At 41.2% G+C, this 18,242-nt stretch overlaps 1 protein-coding gene across 2 annotated transcripts in view; it reads left to right on the top strand.

Annotated features, from left to right (window-relative positions):
* Positions 1 to 18,242, top strand: part of LOC138291226 (albumin-like) — a 447,949-nt gene that overhangs the window by 109,481 nt on the left and 320,226 nt on the right. The window lies entirely within an intron of this gene.

Below are 18,242 nucleotides of genomic sequence, written 5' to 3'. Positions count from 1 at the left end.
TAGTAACACCTAAATCAATGAGGAAGTGTGAATCTATACCTGGGTAATTATGAATAAATGTACCTTGTAGACATAAAATGTGTTTTTAGAGATTTATTTAGTGAAGTATCATAATGGAAGAAAGTTAACACAAAGCAAAGGGTAAGAACTAGGAGGAGTAAGTGTATGGAGTTTAAATGATTTTGGTAAAAGAACTAGAAACTCCTTAAATAAAATAAGGGGAAATAATGTGAGGTCAAAATGATGTAGACTGTGACAGTATGTAAGGGAACATGATAAGTGAGTCGACATATGATGGTAAAAGTACTTTACACGTTGAGTATTGATAGTCACTTCTTGCAAAGTGTGTCAGAGTAACAACAAATGATGAGAGTATTAAGGAGAAATGATCTGATGCAATGATAATGGTACTTTACACGTAGAATGAATTTTGAGTATTGCAATTGGATTTAGATGAGGTAAACTTGATTCATTGTGCCGGAAAAGCATGTGACATTTAATTGTAGAAACAGTATAAACATTTGAATCATAGTTTGTTGAAAATATTCCTTAAAAATATACATTGTGGACAGGTATGAAATCATAGCTCTGAGGAGGGATATATTGCAAATATGTCAGAGAGAGCTGGTTCTGTAATGTAGGAGAACTAAAACATGAATTGCTGATGATGATGTCTCTTGAATACACACTTCACATTCTCTTAAAACCCCTTTTTAAAGATTTCTTCTTGAAAAAACTCTTCTGAAAATCTCTTCAAACATTCTGATCACTTTTACTTATGTCTTGATGAAGAGATATAATGCTAACTTAGAATTAATTAAGAGTTTACAGGGTATTATTATATTTGTTTGGAACCGCTGAAAGGTTCTGCACTAATAAGTAAGTCTTCTGTTTTTGATAGTGGGCAGCTCATGGGACCCCTTTTTTAAATCACTGTCACGTTACCTGTTTAAGGCCAGTAGAAGGGTCTGGCTGAAATGCTTCACCATACTTTTCAGCACTCACACCTATACTTGAACTTTGCATTTTAATACTGAAGAATTAAATGCACCTAATTTCAATATAGACATACTCGTGTGTGCTGCCTCTTTTTTTAGTGGCCTCCTGGAGGACAATTCTTACTGTGTTTGATAACACAGCAGTGGAAGGAAGGTGAAGATTTACATATATATACATATATATATATATATATATATATATATATATATATATATATATATATATATACATTACCTAGTAGCAGTCACCACTAGTTTCTATATAAAAAGTGTTTTTTTACTTGCCTATATCTTTGGTGCCAGATGATGAATCTTCACAAAACTTTCCCAAAAACTTCACCAGTCACATCATCTGCTGTGTGGAAAGTTTCGGGATGATCCCTCAAGCAGGGGCCGAGAGAAAAGGAGGGGCCCCAAAACGCTTTTTCTCCATTGATTATTTGATTGGGATTTTGAACAGTGATAGCGCTGAAACTACTGGATGGAATTACACCAAATTTGGCAAAATGGTAGGTCCTGGTCCAGAAAGTGACCTTTTTGTGATTTGGTGTGAATTCTTTCAGTGATTTTTTTGTTATTAAAAGTAAAACAAATTTGCATATAAATGTGTGTATATATTTGTATATATGTGGATCCGTTGCGACTCCTATGCAGGGCGTCGCACTTGCACATGAGAGATGGAGCATTGCGATTGGCTGGTCGCATGCTGTTGAGAAACTTGTGGCCACCATTTTATCATCTGGCATCAGTCCTGGGGATAGATATTGAGAGACAAATGAATAGAAGGGGTCAAGGCAGTGGTACTCTGACCCCATGGGTTTGTTCGGGACCCATTATGAGTTTAACAAGGTTAAAACCCCTTTTTTATGATCGTGGAGTCATGAATCCATCGTAGTGTTCAGCGTGGCCCCCGTATAAAGTTGTGATGGAGTCATGAACCCTGCTGATAAAGAAAAAAAACTATCTATTCACATACTCACTGTTTCACACACTGACAGACCCACTCAAACACTCATTCACCCACTCACAGGCCCACTCTGACCATCATGCACCCACTCAGAGACCCACTCAGACACTCAAGCAACCACTCATAATCCTAGTGATACTCAGTCACCGACCCACTCAGACACTCATACCTGCTCACAGACCCACCCAGACAGACAAATACCCACGCAGACACTCATATACCCACTCACAGAACCAGTCACACAATCACACACCCACTCACAGACCCACTCAGACCCTTATGCACCTACTCAAAGACCCACTCAGTCACTCATGCACCCACTCATAAACTCTGAGATACACTCATGCACCAACTCACAGACCTATTGACACTTATACACCCACTCACAGACCCACTCAGACCCTCAAGTACCCACTCACATCTCCACTCAGATACTCACAGACCAAGTTGCACACCCAGACAGACAATAGTACACCTACTCAGAGACCCTCTCATTCACCCATTCACAAACTCTGACATACACTCATGCACCAACTCACAGACCTAGTGACACTCATACACCCACTCAAATATCCTTTTAGACACACATACACCAATTCACAGACCCATTCAGACCCTCATACACCCACTAAAAGACTCACTGACTCACTCAGACTCTTGTGCACCCACTCCCAGACCCGCTCAGACTCTCAAGCATCCACTCACAGACCCCATGACACTCAGATACTCACTAACAGACCCACACAGACAGACCCACACAGACAGACATACACTCACACACCCACTCAGACATTCTCATACCCACTCACACACCCAGTCACACAATCATGCCCCCTACTTTCAGACCCACTCCGACACTCACAGACCCACTCGCAGACCCAGATGGTCTTTCAGTGGGTGTATGAGTGTCACTAAGTCTGTGAGTGGGTGCATGAGTGAGTCACTGAGTTTTTGAGTGGGTGCATACGTGACTGTAGGTCTCTGACTGGGTATACAAGTGTAGGTCTGGGCCTGTAAATCAGTCTGTGAGTGTCTGAGTAGGTCTGTGAGTGGGTGAGAGAGTGTGAATGGGTCTGTGAAGTGGGTGTCTGAGTGCCTGAATGGGTCTGTGAATGGGTGTATGAGTGGGTATATGAGTGGGTGTATGAGTGTCACTAGGTCTGTGAGTTGGTGCAAGAGTGTGTCTCTGACTATGTGAGTGGGTGCATCAGTGACTAAGTGGGTCTCTCAGTAGGTGTACAAGTGTCTGTCTGGGTCTCTGAGTGGACCTGTGAGTGTCTGAGTGGGACTGTGAGTGGACAGTCAGAGATGTACTGACATTCACTCAAAGTGATGCAGCTATTTACACATCCATTCACACTCTCATACACCCAATGAAAGATCACTTTCGCACTTGTGCATCCATTAACACAGGCAATTATACTTCCACTGAGGTATTCAGAAATGTACTGCTACATGGAGAGTGAAGATAAAGACATATGAAAAATATTTTGGGTGTTGTGACTCCTTTTTCTTAAAAAAAAAACAGATTTCTTTTGAATGTAAATAGTGTTTGGGATATAGGGTGATTCTAAGAAGAGCCTTTGTGGTTTTTGTGTGTGTATGATTTGTACAAATACAAGTGAATGCAGAGTTTTAAGTTGCAGTGGATTTTTAAAAAAGTGTAATTTTGATTGGATATTGTATATCGATAGAAAGATACAAAAATAGTTTGTGGTGTAAAATATTTAGTCTGTGAATCAGTGATTGGTTCTCAACTTTCCATAATGAGGTAAAGCCATATTGAATACCTTAGCATTCTATAATAATAAACCACACCTGCTGCAACAGATATTGAAGCTAGTATGCTGCTAAAAATGCAACAAACGTTTGAACTACTGTTACAGTCCAGTATTCTAAACAAGGCTGCTATGTCGGCTGAGGTGAGTGTGAGGGGACGGTAAAGTGTTAAAGAAGACATATATTTTTCCAATAAGAAAAGTTTTCTTATATAAGGAAATATAATGAATTGTTTTTCCAATTCAGTGATATCACTGGCTGTAAAATGTTGAAGTAATTGTGGAAAAAAATAATGAGAAATATTTATTCAAACACCTGACTGGAGTCAAAGCTCTATCGCAAAGTAACATGGTGGGGCCGCGATGGGCGCTAAGAAGGAGCACACAGTAACAAATTAGTCTTCTTACCAAAAAAGAGAAGAAAGGTTTAACAGCCACTAGCCATTCAGATGTGGCAAAACATAAAGAAAAAAGAAAACACAGTTTATAATTAGATAATCAGGACAGTATCAGTGAGAGAAAGGGGAACAGTTTGTCATTACAGGTTGCTTGGTCTAAGAGTGGGCTACCATTCTTATTCTGAGATTTCATTGCAATAAAAAAAGAGGGTGGAAGTGATATTGTGACAGTGTCTATTAACAAAAGCTATTAACAGGTATGTGAATTAGAGCATTAGTTATAAACTAAGCTGGGTTTGTAAATAAAAGAAATAAAAGAGGACATGATATACATAAAACTAAGTGAGGTGTAGGAAGGGAAGTATTGATAATTTCATTTATATCTATATGTAGTAATGTATTTACCACTTTACAGAATGAATAAAAGTACAAGATTTACAACCATGCTTTTGCAATAGTACTATAGATTTTTTTGTGCACGCTTGAACTTGCAAGTTGAGTTGGTATTTAAAAACACTTAAAAAAGACTTATAGTTCCTTTTTCCCTACATAGAGGTTACATCTGAACTAGGATGTACATTAGTTATATGAAAGATGTTATGTTTTATAATGAAAGACATACAGAGCATCAGTTACAAAACCTTTGCTGAAAAGTAGTATACCAAGTGCTTTGCAGTGTTACTCTGCCCCACTTCAACATGTCATTAATGTCCTGTATCTACTAGATAGAGTGAATTTGTTTCCTTTACCTTTGTGATGATGAAGAAATTCCTGCCTTGCCCTAATGCAGACAGGCTTTCACCATGGGGCCTGGCTACCTGCATTGTGGGGAAGAATGTTTTTATGCAGGAAATTATACCATCCTAGACAAAAGCAATCATGAAACATGTTCTCCTATATCTTTGTGTGCTGCAGAATTGAGCTGAGTTAGAAAGAATTAAAAATGGGCTTAATTAAAGATAAATAAGAAAATAGATTTTAAATAGTTGGTGTAGGAATTTGATGAAATCGTAGACTTCTAAAGGTGGAAATGCATGACTAATATACCTAGATAAACACTAATGCATGTGAGAAGATAACCAAGTATACATTGATATACACTACACCAGAGTGTAGTACAAATTAATTTATAACCTGGAACAATGACTTAGACAGTTATAGATATGATAACAGAGGGAGGCATATTTATTTAAACAGAAAACACACAAAGAGTGTGAGAATATAGTGGTGCATTTTTTATTAAATTAATATCATTATAATATCAAATTAAGTAGTATAATATGAGAAGGTATAGATTTCTTTTTATTTTTTAAAATTTTCAGAGATCTGTAACAAGACATACGAAAAATGCCTAAAAAATACAAGAAAAAAGAAATTGAGGAAATTATATTATCTACTTGCAAGTCAGAAAAAACAAAAGCAATATGTGTACAATGACACTAAAGAGAAAGGAGCTGCTGGTAAGAAAACCAACAAATCTTTAAAACTTTATTTGGAAAACTGAAATGTTGAAAAATGAAGAAAAGAAAAAGGAAACTGTTTAATCAGTCACAGAAAGTACAAAACATTGTCAGATTAGAAGCACAACGTCAAATAAAAATGTCAAAAGCTCCACTAGAAGGCTGCAACAGTTCAAAGGAATTAGAGTGAGAATGTTTCATGCCAGGGTAATTCAGAATCTAATAAAAATATGAAGCAATACAGAAGAAGAAGAAAAGTAGTAACATCATTTTTTTATTAATGCTGTAGTTGATAGGGCATTTGCCTTGAAGATGAAGCCTTTCATTTTGATTATCAATAAGATGAGAACATTGGATAAAACTGTGTTGGGTATGAAAAGATACAGCCAAAGAAAAACAATTGTTAATAAAATTAATTTTTGTAAAATCTTTAGTGGTGATTAGAATCATACCTCCAGAACAGAACCTTTCTTCAATGAAGAAGGTAATTTGCAAGAGAACACATTAATACATGCAGTTGAGTCAACTGGTCGATGTAATGAGATAAGGGTTGGAAGTCCTACTAAAAAAGAGGAGATTGTTCCAAGAAATATGGAAGAGATGATAGCTGAGGAGGTTCAGGGACGTTGCAGACAGGGTCCTGTTTACAAATGGAATTGTAACAGTATTTGTCTGCATCTATTGATTTATTATGAACATTTGTACAAGACGTTCCATGTAGAAGTCTCAAGCAAAAAAAATCAATTTTGCAAGTATTAGAGCCATGCAAAGTAAGAAAGCATAGTAGCTTACAAAGACATCTGTTAGCACGTTTATCCAAGAAAGTGAGCCAAAGCACATTTCATCACTTTAGAATGTTGGCAGTTCACCATTCAAAAATACAAAGTTTAGTTAGGAGATTTTACTATGTGAAGTCTCCAGCATTATGTTTAAGAAAGATTAATAGAGTACTTTTGCATGGAACTGTACAAGACGTAGAAAAAGTTTGTAAGGAAGTGCAGATTCAATTCTTCTGTCCTGAAGAGGATTCTAGGGAGAATGAGGAATTCATAGGTACAGGTATTGAGGAAGAGAGCACAGGTATTGCTTCTCTGAATTTTGAACAAGAGATAATAAAGTTGAATACAGCTTGTTCTGAAAAGCCAAACAATGTTTGCATTTGTTGTAGACAGACTGACTATAAAAGCCAAACATGAAATATAGATGTATTTTCCAAAACTAAAGTGGAAAACAGAGAAAAGTGGCAAGAATTTGCTTCTTATTTATTTGTGGAAGAGCATTTTGACTTGTCTGTTCAGCAAGTTATATGTGAGTACTGCAATGATAATTTAAAGGGTCGGAAAACACCGCTAGAGCAATGCATAACATATTAGAACTTGTGACTATTCCAGAACAACTACAAGACTTAAATGTATATGAATCTATCCTTATACAATCTGTACAATCATTTCAAGTGATTATACATTTGGAACCAAAGACCGTGAAATTGAATCCAACAGAGTTATTGAACGGCCTTAAAGGAAGAGTAGTGTATTTGCCATTATACTTTGTAAAAAATGTAGAAACTGCAGGAGTAGATAAAGACAATGAAGACCCACTAATCAATCTGGTAAATGGTTTACCGACTAAGAATAAAACAATTTGGCAAGAGTTGGTTGATGTAAATAAAGTTTCAAAAGTAACGTTATACCTGGGTCAAAATAATCTACATTACAAAAATGTTGATGTTGACCCTTATGTTCCAAATGTTGATGATGATGATGATAGTTCACGACCATGTGGGCAAATACAAAAAGTAGAACCATCCCGATCAAAAAAAAATGTATGAGCACTACAGCATCCATCCATCACACTCCAAAGAAGTTATTGGTGATGCTATAGACCTTTTCCAAATGTAGCAAGCTAAAGGAGCCTCCTTGAGTGTTTGGGGAAAGAGTTTAGAGTCTCACTGTTTCCCCCACTTGTGTCCCACAGGAGTAGGAGGTCGGAATGATGACTGACCCATACAAATTCCAGCAGCTGACTACCAATCAACACGCTTATATTCAGAGGATTGAAGATTCAGACAGTATGTGCCATACATATTTCATCTTCTATTTGAGAGTGACTCATCCAGACTTTCATATGCAGTAGTCACATTTCAAAAACTGGAGCTAATCTTCAAAATATATCTGAAAGACATTTTCTTAACAAAGTTTATGAAAAGAATGAGAACTTAGAATACAACTTGATTAATTTAATAGCGTGCCAACGGCGTACCAACGAATGTTGGTTTTGTCATCATGGAGAACTGAAGTGCGTGCTAAAAAACGTGGGAGTACCAATGTGTTTTTTTACATGAGTTGTGCAGAGTATGCATGAGATGACCTGATTCAATTCTTGAGAGAAGTGAACTCTAACCTAAAAGATATCAATTTAAAGACAGCTGGAGAATTGTGCTCATAAGATCCTGCTAATATTTGTAGATATTTCAAACACAGCTTCCAAGCTATGCATGCTTTTATCTGCAACAAAAGCAATCCTCCTCTTGGAGAAGTAAGTGCTTTCTTTTTGTGGAAAGAGTACCAGGCAAGAGGTGCTCCCCATGTCCATATGCTACTATGGATAAAAGATGCACCCAAATTTGGAGCAGAAAGTGATGAGTCTGTGGCATAATTTATAGAACAGTATGTCACATGTACCATACCAAAAGACACTGATGAAAAAGGTCTTAGAGAACAAGTTTTACATTGCCAAAGACATAGATGTGGGAAGTACTATTGTCGCACATACAGGTCCAAAGAAAAGTTTTACAAAAGATGTCGATTTGGATTTCCACGACTTGTCATTTAAAAAGGAAGAAGAAACAGCTGCTTGTCTTCATGGGAGTCACCAAAGAACACATCTAAGTTAAAGAGAACCAGAGATTCTAAATATAGAAATGACTTCAATCCTGTGATTTTAAAAATGCAGAATGCTAACATGGATATTCAATTTGTTGCAGAAAACTCAATTGCTGTGTCTGTGTATGTCACATTGTATATTACAAAATCAGAAAAAACTGAGATGAAGGAGATGTGGGAGAAGATTTCTGCAGAGAAGTCACTTGGCAAGAAATTGTATTCCTTCAGCTTGAAAATGATTTCCCATGGGGAAATGGGGGCCTATAAAGCCTGTAACAGAGTTAATTCTGCCAGGGGTGGCTCCTCCGCTATGGCAGAGGAGCATCACTCCCCCGCCCACCAGTAGCAGCAGCAGCAGCAAAAACTTTACTGTAAAAGAATAATAAACTATGTTTATTATGTTTTTACTGCAAAAGGGGCGGAGCCACAGGTGTGACAGGCACAGAGGGGGAGTGCCCAGCACTCCCCTCGGTGTGCATGTATGTTTGGCCGGCTATCTCGGGAGAAACTTCCACTCTGTCTCGGATCACCCTGGCTGGGAACTCCGTCCAATCCTACTGCTGCTTTCATGCTGCTGGCAGCAAGAAAGCAATGGTAGGATTGGATGCAGGGCAGGTTGGGAGCCTGAGCCTGTGCCTGCAGTAGCGGTGCGGCAAAAAAGGTAAGTTAATTTTTTTATTACTTCGTTTTTTTTTGGGTTGCGCCTCCTGCTGCCCCCCCACTGCGCCACGCACCACCCCTTCCCTTCTCCCTTCCACGAGCCGTGACTGAGTTCTGGGAGTGTGTTCTCAAAATCAAAAGGAATTTTCTGCGTAAGTCTTGGTCTATCTACTACAAGAAACAGAGTACTGAAGTATTTCCCAGAAGTTCAGTACCTGGCAGAATTTGAACCACAAAGTACAGACATTGTAAAATCAAAAATGTTGGATGCATACCATCTAAGAAGAAGTCTGCATTTAGAAGACAAGTGCGGTTATGAAATTCTCCAAAACTACAAATGTAAACGTAATGTAAGTGAGAACATAGAAGAAGGAAAAAATTGAGTTTGTGCATGCGTTGGATGAACATGAAAAAGATGTTACATGAAAAACAAATGTAATTAACTATGAAAGATTTAGCTGTCAAACTCCTGAGAAAACAGAATTTTTCGATTTATCTCTTCTTCAACTATTCAAGCCTTGGCATGCTACATTGAAATTACTTGGAGGTTATGATTGCTACAAAGATTCTTTTAATGCTGCAATGATACTATTCAGTGTCCCATCTTTCAAAATTATTTACAAGTGTTAAATGATGGGACCAACAGGAAGAAATGATAGCTGCTGAGCTAGATAAGGATAGCTCTGAAAGCAGCCAAAGTTCAGCAACTTTAGGTCGTGATCCTCTTAGACAACCAATTCTTGAAAATGAAGCTGCAATAGTTATGAATGAAGTGGAAACTGCAATGGAACAAGCTAGACATGAATCTGTAGATCTGGAACAGATTGTTGGACAACTCAACAACAAACAGAAAGATATTACATGAAGTAGGAGACAAAATAGAACATGGATTTCTTCCTGAGAAGAAAGAATGCAATTGCTCTTTATTCAGACCAATACTATTATATATCAATGGTCAAGATGGTACCAGAAAAAGTATTTTAATCAAAGTCATCTCTACTTACCTACAAAAAGCTACAGATTCCAATTTATAGCGTGTAGTAACAGCATCTACTGGGCTAGCTGCACACAATATCAAAGGAATTACTCTACATAGACTAGTAAAGCTGCCAGTTGAATATAACAATAAATTGGATCAGCAGAAGTTATCTGGTGAAGTTTGTCATGAGGTGGCAAGAGTTCTAAATAAAATTAAGCTTTTGATTATTGATGAGGTAAGCATAGTTTTGAATCTGTTGCTTGCTTTTGTTCATCTAAGAATGCAGCAGGTATTAAAAACTGAATATGATATCTTATTTGGAGGATAGCATTTGATTGTTTTTGGAGACTTACTAGAACTTACTCCTTTAAAAGGAGAGCCCATTTTCAAAACTCTTTCTCTTAAGGAAACTCGAAACTCATTTGGAAGTATTGGCAATGTAAACATTTGGCAATATTTTTAATACAAGAAACGTGGTAAAAATAAGTGTCAAATCGCTGATATGGAGTATGGAAATATTCTGAAGGACATTAGAGTAGGAGTTTCGACAGAGGAGGGAAAACTGATGTTGGAAAGTTGACTTATTAAGGAAGAGTTTTCCTCTAACAAGACAGCAGCAGATCTAATGTATATCTTTTGTAAAGAGAGCAAAACCATAGTTTCTTTGGTGCCTACACTTGAAGAGTGTTCAATTTATTGAGGATTTACTAAAATTGGAGAATGAAGAGATTTTAAAGATTACAGCTATTGACAAAATGGAACACCAAGGAGTAACTGTACCACTCAGTGAAAAATTACACGATAAATTGAACTCTTTTGAGAAATCTGTGTCCAAGACTGCTCGACTAGAGAAGTGTTTGCATGTCTGTAAAAACTGTAGAGTGATTTTAGGAGGTAATTTAAATGTTGAAGAAGGATTGGTAAATGGTGCCATGGGCAAAGTTGCTGATTTCACCAAATTTGCTAACCATGATGAGGTTGAATTCTTAGCTATAAAGTTTGATCAGGTTGTTGAGATCAAACTAATTGGATGATGTGTTGTCCGCTTTTTGCTTGTGAAAGTTTTGTATGTGCGCTGAAAACAGTTTCCAGTCTGTCTTGCATATGCCGTAACTATCCATAAATCTCAAGGTTTAAGTGTTGATGTTGCATTTATTAATATTGGAAGTACATTTCTGATGTTGCATTTTCATGAGTTAGAACATTATCTGGTTTGTTTCTGGTTGATTATGATGAGAAGAAGCTTATTGCAGATGCAATTGTGTGAGAGAGTACAACAGATTAAGAAGTAAATATTCTCCTCATTTAGGACAGTATCCTGTTTATGAGAAATGGGTATTATGTCCTAAGCAGAGACTGACAAAACAATCAAAAAAGATTATGGAAAAGAAAGATAGCAAAGCTAAAGAAGAAGGTCTGATGAAAAGAAAACTGGAAAAGTATGGAGATATTATTGGTTGCCAGTTGGATAACACTATTGGTGTTACCTGCTATGCTAACGTTCTTCTCTCTCTTTAAATACAGATGGAAGGACATCCTTGGCAGTGATGCAAGTTAGTAAATAACTATTGTTTCATTAATACAAAATCCATACATATTCTAATGCAGCCAGTCACTCACCCTTAAAGGCACTCATGCACCCATTCACTCACTTATTCAGCCACTTAGTCAACCGCTGATTCACCCACACAGCCACTCATGCATCCTATCACTTATCCATACAGCAACTTATCCGCTCATTCAATCGCCCATATACCCACTTATACACCCAGTCACTCACCCATACAGCTACTCAAGCACCCATTCACTCACTCACACAGACACTCATGCACCCATTTACTCAGCCATACATTCACTCATGCACCCATACACTCACTCATTCACCCCTGATGCACCCATTCACTCACCCTTACAGCCACTCACATACCCATTCACTCACCCATACAGCTTCACACACACCTAGTCACTCAGCTATAAAGCAAATCATTTACCCACTCACTCAATCACACAGTCACCCATGCACACACTCAGTCAGTTATAAAAGAACTCACACACCCATTCTCTCACCCATACAGCTACTTAGGTAGCCAGTCACTCACCCATACACTCAGTCATGTACTCAAACACTCATCCACACACCCACTCATGCACCCATTCACTCACCCATAGCGCCAGACATGCATCCATTCACTCACCCATACAGCCACTCATCCACCCATTCACTCCCCCATAGAGCCACTCTTGTACCCTATTACTCATTCATACAGCCACTCATGTATGCACTCACTTACCAATACAGCCACTCATGCACCTATTCACCCACCCATACAACTGCTCACACACCTAGTCACTCAGCTATAAAGCAAACCATTCACCCATTCACTCAGTCACACAGTCACTAAGCACCCATTCAGTCACTTACAAAAGCACTCACACCCTCTTTCACTCACCCATAGATCTACTGAGGCAGCCAGTAACTCACCCATACCCTAACTAATGTACCCACTTACTCACCCATTCAGCCACTCATGCACCCATTTAGTCACCATTAGAGACAGGCATGCACCCATTCACTCACTCAGACAGCCCCTCATCCACCCATTCACTCACCCATACAGGTACTCATGCACCCTATTACTCATCCATACAGCCACTCATGTATGCACTCATTCACCCATATGTTCAGTCACACACTCATTCACTCTCCCTCACACATCCAATCACTCCGCTTTAAAGCAAATCATTCACCCACTCACTGAGTCACTTATAAAAGCAATCACACCCCCATTCACCTAGCCATACAGCTACTCAGGCAGCCAGTCACTCACACATACAGTCACTCATGTACCCACTCACTCACCTATACACCCACTCATGCACACATTCACTCACTAATATAGTCAGTGAGGCACCCTATTACTCATGCATACAGTCACTCATGTATGCACTCACTCACTCATACATCTACTCTTGCAATCATTCACTCACCTACATAGTCACTCATGCAGCTATTCATTCACCCATACATCAATGTATAGACCCATTCACTCACACATACAGCTACTTTTGCATCCAATCACTCACCCATTTTGTCACTCAAGTACCTATTGACTCAGACATAACTACACTCACTCACCTATCAATGAATTGTATAACAGACATACATAAAACATATAACAATTCTTTCTTTCACCATAGTAATTGGTTCTAATAAGAACCATTTTTTTAAACACATGATGTGCATTTATTATTTGCACACGTGTAGGGACTGCTTGCTCTCCTACACGCAGAGCTGCATCACATTTTGGGCATAATATTCCCACCTTTGCAAATTCGGGAATGGTAGGTGACACATTGGAAATGCGAGCACTGCTAGATGATGTTCCTGCTTGACTCCTAGAAGATTGCATCCCTGTTTCTTCCATCTCCAGCCACTTCATCTCTGCTCTTGCCAATCAAGTAGGATGGATTGTACGCAGGTGTTTGTACATACTCGATGTACCGCAGCTGTATTTTCTTTCACTTCCTCTTGAAAGCGACTTTTGACATATATTACAGGTAACTTTACAGCCATTTACCTTTTTTACCCCCTGGGATACTGAAGAAATCCTAAACGATGCTTTATTTGTTTTTCTATGGAGCCAGGTTGTGGTCCTCTTCCTAATGGATTTTTTCTGCAGCAGAAACAGTAAAGAAATATCCAAAAACACACCAGGCCAAATTCAATCTGGAACTCTCCAAGTAGTGTGGAGATCTGCAGCCACAACCAAAATGATGGGGAAAGGGGTGGGACCATCCTGTACCCACCTATTTGAACCATTTTTTACTATGTCACATGGTGTGAGTGAGTCCTATGAGTCTCCTTCATGCATAGGTCGCGGCTCCGTGAACTATATAAAATGACTGCACACATAAATGTGTGGCTATGTAAATATTTTTTTATCAGGGTAAATAAACCTTTTTACTTAAAGGAAATTTTAAAAGCTTGTGTCATAGTAACATGATTTTTAAAAAAAATCACTAGAGTCGCATACCTGCAGTGGATCCGGAAATATGTGCTAGCAAAATATGCTGCAGCATCACAACTTCTCAATTTCCTTTCAAACTATTGAAAACGTTCGCATTTTCTTCTTCCTCAATATATTTATGAATTAGTTAAAAAACCTCTTGCCTAAAACTAAGGCCCTCATTACAACATTGGCGGTAAATCCCGCTTACCGCCGTGCAGAAGACCGCCAACACACCGCTGCGGTGGCGGAATTTCGCTGCAGCTATTACGACCCACAGGCCGGACTCTGCCAAAATCCAGACACCCACACAAGTTCGCCACACCAAAGGTCAGTGATAAACTGGCAATAACAAAACCTCCACCGTCACGGCAACAGGAAAACTCCAACACTATCACGACCCGCGAATCCACCCGGTGGTCTTTCAACCGCAGTATTCCATTGGCAGTACACACCGCTGCGCTCAAAATACACACACATGTACAAAACACAACCACATTGGACAACTCGAAATACACACACCTGATACACATACACACACCACTCCTACACACTCAATACAAAATAAAACACACACCCACATCACCCACAAACCCCTACGACGAAATTTGAGAAAGAAGATCAGAGAGAGAGACACCACCATCAACAATACTAGCATCCACAGGCACACAACACCATCACTCACACCACATCCATGCACCTCAGACACCACACATGAACACATCCCCTCACACATCACAAAACACACCACCCCACACATCACCCACACCATGGCACCGCAAAGACATCACAGATGCAGCACACCTCCATAGCTAGGAAGATGGAGCTATGGCGCAGAATCGTAGACAGGGTCAACGCAGTGGGACAGCATCCAAGAACACGGGATGACATCAGGAAAAGGTGGAATGCGTTCTATAGTCTCAAGACACCAGATTGCAGTTCAGACGACTCGTGGCAGACCCCCACCTCCTCCCCCACAACTAACAACATGGGAGGAGCAGGTCTTGGCTATACTGCATCCTGAGGGCCTCACAGGAGTAGCAGGAGGAATGGACTCTGGTAAGTCAACTCTTAACTATTACATCCCCCACCCTACCTGCATGTTATCACATACCCCACCCTCACCCCCATCACTCCAACACCTCACATATGCCCCACTATCACAACCCACACATCCCAATACCAAGCCCTGCATGCAACAACAAAGCATGGACACCCATCACCAAAGCATGTCCACTACAGATACCCACACAGATCCCCAAACCAACTATCACACAAGGTCCTACACAAGAATGCAAGCACTGGAGTACAGGGTCACCCACCCATTGCATACGATGGCACACACAGATGCAATAATCATGCCTTTACACTCCAGCAGGACCCCTACCCAACGTTACCGGAAAGGAGGTTCCAGACAAGTCCACTTCCCCCACAGAAGAGGTCCAGAGTGATGACAGCAGCTCTGTCCAACTGGATCAAGATGACCAGCCCGACCCATCTGGGACCTCGGGACAGTCGGTTCCCCTGACACTGCCACATGCCACCACAGAGCCTCCCCCCTCAGGAAACACCACCACAGCACCCACCCTGCTGGCCCATACCTCTGTCCCCAGGACACGTCAAGCAGCAGTGTGTCTACCACTACAGGGAGCCCAGGCAAACCCACCACCCCAAGAACATCAGGGGCCTGGGGGCAGTGGCAGTGGGCACACGGTTCAGGGGACAGAGGAACAGGAAAACAGGGGAACCAGGAGGACTGCTGTGCGATAGGGGGAGGACAGGCCCAGGGAACCCACTCTCCACGTGGCCCTCTCCAACATCATGGGAGCGTACCATCATTCCCAGGAGACGATGGCAACGGTACTGGCCAAATTTCAGGAGACCTAGCGACTGCAGGAGGAACAGTATTTGGGGATCAGGGAGGAACTCAAGTCCATCAACACCACCCTGGTCACCATTGTAGGGGTGCTGAAGGACCTTGTGAAGACCAGGAGGGACACTGTGGCACAACAAGGGGCCCCTGACACTAGCCTGGATGATGAACAGCCTACCACCTCTGCCGGCGCTAGTGGACAGGAGGCACCGCCACAGGACCACAACACCAGCACCCCACCCCCTGCAGATGGAGAACCACCCCGCAAACGGTCCTGAGATCCAGGATAAAGACAGAGAACAATGCCAAGACACCCGCCAGGAAATGAGACCCCGCTGAATGACTTCCCTCTGTCCCATTTCGTCACCCTGTCCATCCATCAACTGCTCTAGCTCCACTTCCTATGCCCCTTTGGACAATGCACCTGTGAAACAAATAGACTGGACTCTGCCATGGACAATCCTCCACCATCACCCCTGCCCATTTTACAACCCCCTCCACTAATTTGCACTGAAATAAACACCCTTGAATCACAAAACATTCTGGAGTCTGTCTGTGCTTTCACAAATGTGTATTTGCAATAACTGAGGAAAATAGCAATGTCGATTGTATTGTCAACATACCTATATCACACAGCTCTAGTCCATGAGGTAATATAGCAGAGGTCACACATGGGACTCACATCTGTTAAATGGAAAGGCAAAGTGACAAGTCAGGGTCCATACACTGGGTGAAAGTGACAGACATATGATAGGTCTAACAATTGTATGAGATGTGTGAGCCAGTGACATCTTCTTATCTGTGTCTCACCGGAAGTATTGCTGGATAACGTTGTTTCTGTTGTCGATATCCTCTTCTTCTGCCTCCTCTTCTTCACTGTCCACAGGCTCCACAGCTGCCACAAGACCTCCTTCTGGACCATCCTCCTGCAGAAAAGGCACCTGTCGTCGCAAAGCCAGGTTGTGCAGCATACAGCAGGCCACAATTATCTGGCACACCTTCTTTGGTGAGTAGTAGAGAGAATCACCTGTGATACGGAGGCACCGGAACCTGGCCTCCAGGAGGCCGAAGGTTCTTTCTATAATCCTCCTAGTTCGCCCATGTGCCTCATTGTAGCGTTCCCCTGCCCTTGTCCTGGGATTTCTCACTGGGGTCAGTAGCCATGACAAGTTGGGGTACCCAGAGCCACCTGCAAATGTTAAGGACAACTGTTAGACACACGCTAACCCTTAGGGACAACCCCAGACCCAGACAACTATTCACATGGTATAGGGTCCTTGTCCTCACCTATTAGCCACAAACGGTGCCTCTGGAGTTGCCACATCACATAAGGGATGCTGCTATTCCTCAAAATGTAAGCCTCATGCTCTGAGCCTGGAAACTTGTCATTCACATGGGAGATGTAATGGTCGGCCAAACACACCATCTGCACATTCATTGAATGGTAGCTCTTCCGGTTTCTGTACACCTGTTCACTCCTGCGGGGGAGTACCAATGCCACATGTGTCCCATCAATGGCACCTATGATGTTGGGGATATGTCCCAGGGCATAGAAGTCACCTTTCAGTGAAGGCAAATCCTCCACCTGAGGGAAAACGATGTAGCTGCGTATGTGTTTCAGCAGGGCAGACAACACTCTGGACAACACATTTGAGAACATAGGCTGGGACATCCCTGATGCAATGGCCACTGTAGTTTGAAAAGACCCACTTGCCAGGAAATGAAGTACTGACAGGACCTGCACTAGAGGGGGGATTCCTGTGGGATGGCGGATAGCTGACAGCAGGTCTGGCTCCAACTGGGCACACAGTTCAGGGATTGTTGCACGATCAAGTCTGTAGGTGACTATTACGTGTCTCTCTTCCATTGTCGACAGGTCCACCAGTGGTCTGTACACCGGAGGATGCCGCCATCTCCTCACCTGCCCCAGCGGACGTGCCCTATGGACGAGAACAGCGAGCAGAGTGTCAGCCAACACTGAGGTATTAAAAAAAGAATTATTGTACACATTTGTCAATCCGCAATGTGCCTGTCACTGTGTGTATGCAAGGCCTAGATAGGTGTGACGCATTTAAAAATAATGCCATGTGGCCCCCTGAAATGCCTGCCTGATCTGTAAGTTGGGAGAACGGGATATGAGGTAATTGCGCTGGCGATGTACACCGTCGCGGTAGGCGGTCAAAGACCGCAGCACAATCCTGCTTTGGTTAACATTGGACCCTATGGGTCCTAGAAGCCAA

This window comes from Pleurodeles waltl, chromosome 1_1, assembly GCF_031143425.1.
Source record: "Pleurodeles waltl isolate 20211129_DDA chromosome 1_1, aPleWal1.hap1.20221129, whole genome shotgun sequence".
Lineage (NCBI taxonomy): Eukaryota > Metazoa > Chordata > Amphibia > Caudata > Salamandridae > Pleurodeles > Pleurodeles waltl.
This window is presented reverse-complemented; position numbering and strand designations above follow the sequence as displayed.